Source organism: Pteropus alecto, unplaced genomic scaffold (genome assembly GCF_000325575.1).
Source record: "Pteropus alecto unplaced genomic scaffold, ASM32557v1 scaffold57, whole genome shotgun sequence".
NCBI classification, from domain to species: domain Eukaryota; kingdom Metazoa; phylum Chordata; class Mammalia; order Chiroptera; family Pteropodidae; genus Pteropus; species Pteropus alecto.
The window spans coordinates 9,520,502-9,531,995 of NW_006442508.1; the positions used below are offsets into that span (position 1 = coordinate 9,520,502).

The 11,494-nt window shown below is 36.8% G+C and overlaps 1 protein-coding gene across 1 annotated transcript in view; it reads left to right on the top strand.

The window, feature by feature from the left end:
- Window positions 1-11,494, top strand: part of KIT (KIT proto-oncogene receptor tyrosine kinase) — a 75,342-nt gene that overhangs the window by 49,297 nt on the left and 14,551 nt on the right. The gene's annotated exons all lie outside the window — the stretch shown is intronic.

The window sequence follows — 11,494 nt, forward strand, 5'->3', positions numbered from 1 at the left end:
ATCTCACTGATGCTATGGCTCAGTGGTATGGGGACGGAGTAGCATGATCCATGTACAAATGAAGACAAGAAACAGCTACTGAGTGATACTTGGGACATTTCTGATTGCTGATCTGGAGTCTTTGGGACTATACCAGCATTTTCAAAATTGTAATTCCCAAACAAGATATGTGTTTAGATAAAGAAGATCACATCTGCGCAGTTACACACTTTTCTTCTCAGGACTCTTAGTGTGCCGATATGTATTATGCCTTCCCAGGAGGAGGCTGTGGGATGGAGGGTATATCCCAAACTTGTTTGACCACAGAACTCTCCTTTTCCAAGGGAATCATGTTAATATCTCTGTTCCTTGGAACAGTTTTGATTATATGATATCTCATTAGCCTGAAATTCAAATATCTCTAGATTAATTCAGATGTTAATCAGAGGAGCTTAGTGTATTACACATGGGCACAATTACCTACTTCTGAAAAATTTTAATATTCAAGTAATTTAAGAGACAGTACAGGTAAGTCAATATCCTTGCAATCATAATGCATTCTCTGTCCATACAAAACTTTATTTTGAGTGCTCTGATCTGGACCTTTTTTTTTTTAATTTCCAATTTATTCTGGACTGCTCCTTCTTGTAAACTATGGTAAAACCATTTACTAGAAAAGCGAAAGGAAAAAGAACAGATATGCAAAATACAAGATTATATATATGTGTATGTATATGTATATAGATAATATTGGATTCAACAGATACAAAAATTATTGTCAAATTGTTCCTTCTAAATGCTTATTCTCAGTGTCTGTACTTACCTCCTGTGGGCTAGTGACAGCAGATCATAGATGTGACCTGCTCCACAGATCTTACTTTGAGAAGCTCAGTAGTTGGTAATTTTATAAAGTTAGCATCTTTTATATATCTCTTTCCTTGGCTTCAAGGCCAAGTAGGCATTAAGATCTGCCTTTTTTACTCTTTTTCATCCTTCCATAAGCTAATGTGTAGTCTGCCAGTTGGTGGTGAGTCATTGACCTTAGAAAGATGTTTCTGAAGTCACCCTTACTTTTCTCTGGGTGACAAAATTGCTACCATTTTACTTACAAGGCTAATTTGCCACCCAACAGGATCAGTATTAATCACCTCTGCTGGTGAACTCATGCCTGTTTGAAACTAGATAGGAAATGGCATTAACCTCACCAAATGATCCTTTCTAGATTCCTTGTTAATGCAGGAGGCCTCAACTGTATTCTGGCGCCGGGGTCATAGACACCCATCCAGCATCTGCTGAGCTCCTAATTCATAACACTGGGCATATAGGTGAGAGTAGTGTAGTCCCTGCCCTTTTAGATTAAGCTCTTCAGAAAGTCTTTTTATTGATGTCAGTTTGTTACAAACACTAAACTGACTAAAGGCATTTATTTCACTTACTTAACACATGGGATTTCTTGATTTCCAAATACTTTGAGTGAGGTAGCATTTTTATGTGAAACTTAAAACATTCACTTTTTGCGAATTATTTCCCAATTGCTTCTCACAGGTTTAGTTAGCTAATTTCTTTGTTGATTTTTTTGAGAAGAGGGAGGAATTGAAAAAGAATTCTAGTTAGCACTATATGGGGCAAGAACTTTTATCTTAAAACTTAAAATCAAAAGCTAAAAATACTTCTAAATTTAAAATTGGAGCATTGTGTCCATTTTGACATAACATTTTAGCTGAGCCAAATACTACCTAGAACTACTGTGTGGTTCACTCTGTAAATAAGCTGAGTCCCAAGGATGAAAGAAATTGCACTCTGTAAAAATTAGAGTTAATAAAAATCAGAATAATAAGTGCATAGTATTAGTGCATAAATTCAAGCTGCTTTTTCTCAGTGACATTGATGCATAATTGCTTAATGGATTCAACTTTGAGAGGTGCTCATGAAAATTTTTGATTTTGAATGGTTAAATGTTTGGTGGTTGAAAAATCTATTTGTTTTGAAAATCCCACGTGTAGATTTGAGTGTACTGAAAAGGGGAGAGATTTAGTTTTAATCATTTGTGTGGGAGGCTTTAAAAAAAATTATGTCTTGTCAGTTTGTGTTAAGGGACAAATAGGTAACATGTAAAGCTTGAAAATGTTTTAATACTGTTTTGAACCTCTTTAACCAAACCATAATTTACATGAGCCTGTTAAGTCGGCTCGATGATATTAAAGGTGGTTTATAATGGCCGAGAGTTATAACATGTTTCTGAGCAGAACATCCAGTGGAAACTGATGGGAGTTTTTATTTAAAAACAAAACAAAATCACTGTATCTTTTCACTGAACTTGACATTACTATAATTACTCTTGCATTGCTTATCAAACATATATATATAGGAATCATATTCTTAGTTCTAAGGAAGCTTTATTTATTTATTTATTTTTGGCAAAAATAGCCATTTGTTTTCCTTACACATCAAAATTGGTAGAAAAATAGAGTTCTAAACACTAAGAAACTATCCCAAAGTGCTTTCTTAATAGGCACTACTCTTCTCAAAATTCCTGGAGTTGTTAGAAAAGTGACATCAAGATTCTGTAAGTAGCTTGCGATACTTTAGAAACCTGCTGTCTCTGGTTACATAAATGTCACACAATAAGGTTTTTACTACCTCCATGTATGAATAAAAGGCCAAATGTGTAGTTTAACCTTAATTTATCCACTGGGCTCCTTTCCCTCTCCACCCAATATTTCTTGAATAAATTTCAGACTTTATAGTGGATTTAAATGTTAATCAGTAATATAAATATTTTATAATTTTATTTTGGCTTATAATTTCAAATTTATGTAATTGTGGAAATTATGATTAATAGGATAAATCATTTGTTCTTAAAACCTGGAATAATTCTAAGGAGACCCAATAACCTTTTTTTCCCAGCTTTATTGAGGTATAATTGACAAATGAAATTATAAGATATTTAAAGTGTCCAACATGATGATTTGTTATATGTATGTGTATGTATATAATATATAATACATTGTGAAAAGATTTCTGCCATTGAGTTAATTAACACATCCATCACCTCACACATTTACCCATTTTGTTTTGCTTGTCGTGTTGTGTTGTGTTTTGGTAAGATTTCAGTTATACACTACAGTGTTATCAACTATAGGTACCATGTTATACATTAGATTCTCAGATCTTGTGAATCTTATAACTGAGAGTTTGTACCCTTTTACCAACCTCTCTCCGCCCGCAGCCTCATGTCCCCAGGCCCTGGCAACCACTTTTCTGTCTGTTTCTATGAGTTTGACTTTTTTTTAAGATTCCACATATACGTGATATCATACAGAATGTGTTTTTCTCCGTCTGGCTTATTTCCTTAGCTTAATGCCCTACAGACTTATCCATGTTATCACAAATGATAGGATTTTTGCTCTTTTGAGACTGAATAATATTCCATTGTGTATATACACCACATTTTCTTTATCTATTTATCCCTTGACGGACACTTAGGTTGTTTCCACACCTTGGCTATTGTGAATAATGCTGCACTGAACACAGGAGTGGAGTTATTTCTTCAAGATATTGGCTTTGCTTCCTTGAGATATGTACCAATAAGTAGGTCGTAAGGTAGTTCTATTTTTAATTTTTTGAGGAACCTCCATACCGTTTCCCATAGTGGCTGCACCAGTTTACGTTCTCACCAACAGTTCGTGAGGGTTCCCTTTTCACCACATCCTCTCCAGCGTTTGCTGTTTGTTGATTATTGATAATGGCCATTCTGACGGATGTGAGGTGATATCTTATGGTGGTGCTGATTTTCCAGTAACTTAAAATAACACTTCAAAACGTTATCTGAGAGCATTTCCAGATCAGTATTACGAATTTAAAATTTTTAGCAAATGATATCCAGGGGCCGGCCATAAATAGATCTCCCTCTGGTCTTAAAGGTCTATCCTTTAATGAGAAACCTACTAGTCCAGTGAGGTGCTGTGGTACTCAGGCAGTAGTACCAGGAAGGCAGGCAGGACAAGCAAGGTACAGAGAACTAAAGGGTTCGCTTTTATTGTTGGGTTTACATGGAACACATGTAATGTTAAGCTAGATTGGATTTTCAAATGACTGTTGAACTGCACCAAATGAATTCTCAAAAGTCATCAATTTCACTCCATTTATGGCAGGGTATTAACAGGAGGTTGAAACAATTTAAGGAAATGCTAAATAATGTATTATTTCTAAATCACTGCATTATATAATTAACATCCTGTCTGGTGTGAGCGATTATTTATAGATCATACAGTATACCCAAATCACTTCAAGTAATAAATCACCCAGAATGTGAGGCCTCTTGATGAGAAAGTTTCTCTTTGCCTGCATTTGTAAAATCTGGGCTGCCTTTTATGTATTTTTGGTCATAGTTAATTCCAGTTACGAGTGGCTAAACTATTCTTCTAAGGAGAAGCCACTATAAATGCAACATCCTACAAATAAAGCACATGCCCGGCCTGCCATCTGCCAAAGGTGAAGATAGACCTGTCAGGCTGGCCATGTAGATAGAGGGCTCAGACTGCCTGCCAGCTAGCCATCTGGGTCACCCACCTGGCTGGAGGTCACCAGGACCTTCTCCCAGGTTAAAATAATAATGGTGGGCTTGCCTTTTAAGGGCTGCGTACTTTTGAACTGCCTAGTTACTCGAACTTTGCCTTTTGAGAAGATGGAACTGTTTTCTTACCTCAACCTCTTACTTTCTATTCCCATTTTTAAAAGATGATAGGACCTTCTAAACATTGGAGTGTCCAAACCATACTTGTGTTAGACGCTAAAAACTTTAAGACTGCTAACACACTTATCTATTGAGTTTTGCTTGAGAGACTTTGCATTTAGGGTTTTTTATTTTTCCTCTGTTAGATAGACTCTATTAGAGCTACTCCTATATTAAATTATTAGAATTCTTAAACATTAAATAAAGCTAGTGTTAAATAGAACTCTTTTCTGATTTATTTACTTGCTTTTGAGAATGTACTGTTAAGGCTACCACAGTAACTAGAATGTAGCTTAGTTTGTGCAAACATTTTTGTATACTTGTGTTTTTAAATTAATTTTTCTTATTATAAAAATGTTATGTGAAGGATAGAAAAACTAGAAGATATAAATAAGCAAAATAAGAATCAGGCCAGTTTGAATTGTCTTTTAAGTTTATTTATGTTTTATAGATTACTATTGCTAATATGTCCCTTACCACATATTCTTCCAGACCATTTTTTAAACTTTTTTTTTTTCACAAACATGAGTTTCTATTGCGTTGCAACCTTCTGTTCTGATGCCAAACACCAAATGCATTGTGAGCATCTTTCCATGTCATGAAATACTCTTCTACAACATCATTCTGTTATCTCATTGCGTAGTTTATAATTTCTTTAACCTGTCTGAGGCAATTTTGAGACATCGTGGAGTATGAAGTGGGACTCTGAAATGATGTGACTTAGTTTTAAAAGAACACCATCAGACAGTTATTTAAAGCTTATAATTATGTTGTTTAATCTCAAAAGAGCAACCTTGCCTAAGTGCCTGGAAATCAATAAGGTTATCATGTGCCATGATCTCTCATGCTGCTATGTCTTGAACATATGTCATGAGAGATACACAGTGTTGGCTTTCAGGACAGCTCTAAATTAAGGAATAATTTCTGAATCTTCTTAGTGTGGTACCTAATCTCTATAAAATAGCTGCTCGTCTTCTTACATTAATATTTTTATAGGTAATATGTGTTCATTTGAGATATCTGACAGTGTCTGAACTCTGTTTTTATTTTCTCTTCCTGAACTTGAAATGAATTTTTGTTCTTAAATTGCTTGGGAGATATGAGTGTTGTTTTTGATATGACAGTTTTATATCTCCTTATGAACAGGATCTCTGTGGATGCAACAATTGCTATAGACATTTAAATTGGGAGAAAAAAGGAATATCATGGCAACCTACTTTTAAAGTGGAATTTGATTCTCTTCTATTCTGAAAAGATTTAGGAAATGTGGCTCTGAACTAACCTCAAGTGTTGGTATCATTATTTTTCCTTCATGTCTCATAAGAAAGTTAGTTTGGTGAGGTGTGTTGCTAATTTGGAGAATCTGTTTAAACGCTGCCCCTGTTAGAGGACAAGGTAACTTGTCTAGATAGTTAGGTTCTTTGTTGGTGTGGTCTGGCCTTTTTGTAAATGTTTTTGGTAGAAAAGCAGGAGAAACAGGTTTAGATATGTGTAACCATGTAAACTTCTATTAGAATTGACCCTGCATTGGGCACTAGTTTTCTAAAAACAGCATGAGTAGGCCCTTTTATATCAGTGGAATTGTACTCTGGAAATTTTCTTTCCAGTTGAGCCACATGTGTTTTTACATCAAACTAGTCCCCTTCATTTACAAATATAGATGGGGACTTAAGCCTTTGTTTCTGTGTCCCCTAGAGAGGTGGTGACATCCAGGTGTATTTGCCACTGACCCAAGGGGTCTACTAGAGCTAACAAGTGAGCATGTCCTGGTGACCAAAGTTACCAAAACTCCAGGGTCACCTATAATTTAGTAGAAATTTAAATACATCTAAGAATAGGTACATAATTTTTCCATGGGCATTGTGTCAATAACCTTTCTCCTCCACTTGTGAATTATGGGGCAAAATGAATTCACTACTTTTACGGAGTAGAAAAAAGATAATATTGTATCACGTGCCTGCACTCCTCGGCAGCAAGTAGAGTTGCACTGCGATGTGTGTACACAGCTTCCTACCTCACGTCTGGAACACGCAGCCATGGTGCTCCTGTAAATTGAGCATAGTGATTGAGGAATGCCTTCCCCAAGTAGTTTCATCATTTTTGTTCATTTGTTTATTTTAACTCGGAATTGGGAGATCTTTTTGATGACTGTTTAGAACAGGGGTTGTGAAACTATAGCCCTTGGACCAGATTCGGCCTGCGGCCAGTTTTTGAATTGTCTGTAAGCTAAGAATTTTTTTTTCAAATGGTTGAAAAAATATTAGAAGATTTTGTGACACATGAAAATAAATTTCAGATTTCTGTTTCCATCCATAAGTGAAGTTTTATTGGAACATGGACATGAGCATTTGTTCACAGCCTGTGGCTACATTTGTGGTATAATGACAAAACTGAGTTGTTTGTAAGAAAGACCCTATGGCCCGCAAAGCCTAAAATAATTACCGTTTTACCTTTTACGTTGAAAGTTTGCTGACCCTTATTTAGGAGTGGAGAATGATTCTTAGGAGAATGATTTTTTAAAAAAAATGATAAGACATTCTATTAAGGATAGCTAGATACGAGAGACTATAGTTGAAGTTTTGTTTTGTTAACCTTCTATTCAAGTGTCCACATGCCAATTTCTGGCTATCTTTAAGAATGTACAAAACAAAATAAATTTTTGAAATATTTATTCTGGGGATTTTTTAAAAGTATAATATTTCTCTTATAAGTAAAAGGTAACCCGAATTTTTTTAGTGCTCCTATTTTAGCTGATTTAACTTCCTTATTATAACAGTATTTTGGCAGGAATATAGATTTGACTCAAACTCAAATCAGGAAAGTGATAAATTGCTACAAAGCATTGCTGTATTGCCATTAAACACCAGCAGACCTACCATCAGAAAAACAAATTCATCCCAGAAACAACCTAAGTGTCCATCGATGGACGAATAGATAAAGAAAATGTGGTACATATGTACAGTGGAATGTTACTCAGCCATCAAAAAAGAATGAAATCTTGCCATCTGCAACAGCATGGATGGGCCTCAAAGGCATTATACTAAATGAAATAAGTTAGACAGAGAAAGACAAATGCTGTACGATCTCACTTCCGTGTGGAATCTTTTTTAAAAAATTGGAACTCATAGATACCAAGAACACTAGTGGTTTGTTTACAGAGGTGGGGGGTATGGGGTGCACAAAATGGGTGAAGCGGGGGGGTCAAAAGATATAAACTTCCAATTATAAAACAAGTCCTGGGAATGTCATGTACAGCATGGTGACTGTAGTTAACACTGTATTGCATATTTGAAAGTTGCTAAGAGAGTAGATCTTAAAAGTTATCATTATTAGAGAAAAATTTTTGCAACTAGTATGATGACAGATGTTAACTAGATTTACTATGGTGATCATTTCGCAGTACATACTAATATCAAATCATTATGTTTACACTTGAAACTAATATGTCAGTTATATATCAATAAAAAATTCATTCCTAGATTCCTCTTTGTTTAGTCTTATTATTTGGAGACTTAAGTCTGTTCTTTGCTGATTGTAGGGTGAGCCCGTGTGCATTTATAGCAGGACTTGGTCGAGGTGATCGGGAGTGAAGAGCTGTACTCAAAAATGTGTCCACCCGTTACTTGTGTAACTCTCCTCTCATCCCCACCCCACCCTCAGCTCTTTGGTATCTGTGCTCTGTTCTTTGAAATTCATTTTGTTCTTCTGTGTGGACCTGATGGTGATAAAATAGGAATATTTTTCAAGATCACATATCTGTGGGGTAAATCATCGAATGGTTAGGACTTTGAATTGCATGAGCAATAAATTTTCAGTAGAATTAGAAGCACTCTGAAATCTGCCTACAAGCTGATCAGTGTTATTGGAAACACCAGAATGACTCAGGTCCACAGTGCTTTGAAAGGGGGCTATTTTTATCTCCATAGGAAATGCATAACTTATACACCTCTTAGGCTTATCTAAACCTCCAACTTGGGAGGAATTAGGGAATGTGTCATTTGGCATACTGCTGATTGTAGAATATCTAAGAAAACCTTAGCTCAAATTTAACCTGAAGAATAGCAGAGGGTAATGTATCTTTAAAAGCAAAATATATATTTTATGCCTTACAGTGCTTTGAGGCACTCATAAAATGCAGATGAGCCCAGATTTTCATTTTTAGGAATCAGATTTATACCCAGCTCATTTTTTGTGAATTAAACATTTTCTCAGTGCAACTTGCCAGGTACAGCCCAAACTGTACTCATGAAACTTAGCCTTTTCAGAATGAGGTCTCTCATCACCAACATTAGGGACAGGGCTGGGATTAGGGTGAGAAAAAGAGAGGTACTTAAGGTGCAAAATTTAAAGAGGTGCTCACTCATGGTGCCAGCCCCAGATTTGAGTGATCTTGAGGAGGAGCGCCTTCTTAATTCTGCACCCTAAGTGCTTTTCTTCCCTCACTCTAGTCCTGGCCTGAGCAGGGTCCCTTGAAGGTACTTTTAAAAAGTGCATTGTTGGGTCAGAGCTTCAATTTACTAAATCTCTGTGGGTGGGGCCCTGGAATCTGCATTTAACCTCTTAGTGCTTCAAATACACACTGAAATTTGAGGACCCCCTGAGCTTGATTGGCCAACCTGAGGCCCAACAGGACAAAAGTTGCTCCTCTAGCCTCAGGTTATAACTGAGATAGTCGCTAAAAAATCTGCCTAATTAACCAGCACACAGGAGCAAGTAGGCCAGCCAGACCGTGCCCTTGCCAGGCCTGGCTGTTGTGTAACTGCTACCAGGTGTCACGCTGGAAGGCTTGGATTGTGGAGCTGTGGAGCACGTATAACCAAAGCTAAAGATTGATTATGTAATTTTGAGCTGTTCTAGTTTTTTTAATTAAAAAATGTTTTATAGGTTCATTATTAGCTACATGTTCATTGTAAACAAAAATTAAAAAATAAGTCAAAAGAATAAAATGGAAACTATCCATAACCCTATTACCCAGAGATAAACCATCATTAACATTTTAAGGTACCCTTTCAGCATTTTTTGTTTTTTTGTTTGTTTGTTTGTTTTTTGCTATTGAATCGATTCCACTAAAATTTATCATGTGGCATGAGGAAGAATGAGTTATAAAAGGAATGTTGGTATGAAGAAATCTGACTTATGAACTCAATTCCCATTTGAGTCCTGTATATTTGCTGTCTGTATAGATCTTCCCCCTCATCATTAATCTCAGTATTTAAAAAAAAATTCACATGGCTAGATGTGTGTGTGGGTTTCTTTCCTTACAGCCCACTATCACGAAAGAGAGTGGAAATGGTGCCCCCGTACAGGAAAGTTGCCACTGGGCTGTTCTTCCAGGTCTCCTCTTGTGGGTCTAATCGAATTCCTTTGGAATCCGAGGGACTTGTTCTTTTTAGGGATACTTAATCATTCAATAGTTTTTACTGTGTGTCCATCACAGATCAAACTCTACTGGGGGTCAGAGGTACAACCAGTAAGACGTGGTTTCCTGCCCTGAGAACATACAGTCAGGTGGAAGAGGCAGACCAGTATACTGTAGAGTATCAGGCTCTCTAAAGTGCTACAGGAATAGGGAGGAGAGATCAACCACCTTGACTTTGGAGAGTTAAGGATGGCTTGGAAAAGGGGTGACACTTGAATCGAGTCCAGAGAGGCCCACCGTATGGCTCCTGCAGGCTCCAACAAATAGCACTCTCATAAAGTTCTACTGTTTTTTTGTGTTATGTCCTACTTTCCAGTTCGATCACACAGTTGCCCATGATAATTAAATGAAACTTGCCAGATGGATGCTTTCGCAAGACGATGGCTCGTTTTCTTGCTCTATTTGTGAAAGCTGGCATTGGATCCAAACTCCCAAGGATACCCCTACCTTGAGATTGCTTTGGAGTGTCGCTCTTTTGTGTGTATTAGCCAAATGGCCAGCCCTTCAACCAGGCCAGGTTGAGTGACAGGTGGGTGTGCCATGCATGTAGACACTCTGACCCCTGGCAAGCCATTTTGCCTGCAAGGAAGTAAGATGCTGAGAGATTATTCTACAAAGATGTCATTTATCAGTGTTACCTTCCTTTGAGGAAATAAGCTTCCTAGGTTTCCGATCTGTCAGTCTTTTCTTCTCATCACATACTGTTTTCCCACCAGTTGTGACATCATCGATGTCAAATTCCCAATTTATTTGATTAAAAAACAATTTAATACTATCTGAAAGAATAATTTTTAGATCATGGAAGAGAATATTTAGAGTGGCAGATATAGTGATCTTGATTGGTAACAAACTTGATTAACCAAGGAGGGCGTGTATTCTGAATAGAAAAGAATAGCTGAATCGTTAATGATAATTATTGAATTTATTGTTTCTGTGACTCGTTCTTAGTTTATCATTCATTTCTGTGACTCATTCTTGTGCTTCATCTCATTTAATTGTCACAACATCCCTATGGAATGGTTACTGTTGTTATTCCCATTTTATACACGAGGAGACTTGATGGAGGGCAGGGAACTGGTGAGTGTCGGAGATGGAGTGCAGCTCTGTCTGCCGCACGTGGAGCCTCCCGAGCTCTGTGGTCAGGTTCGGCATGCGATGCCGCAGCCGGGATGTTTAGTTCAGCTTACTCGTTCTCAAAGGGTTAAAATTCTTTAAATAAATTACTAATAGAACAACTGAACATAAGTTCATCTTCCTTCCACTTTAGAAATAATCTCAAGAATTTGCAGTGATTTAGGGTTCCCTCGATTGAATATCCGCTGATTATTGTAGTTACACAGAAATGTCAAATTAGAGCATTC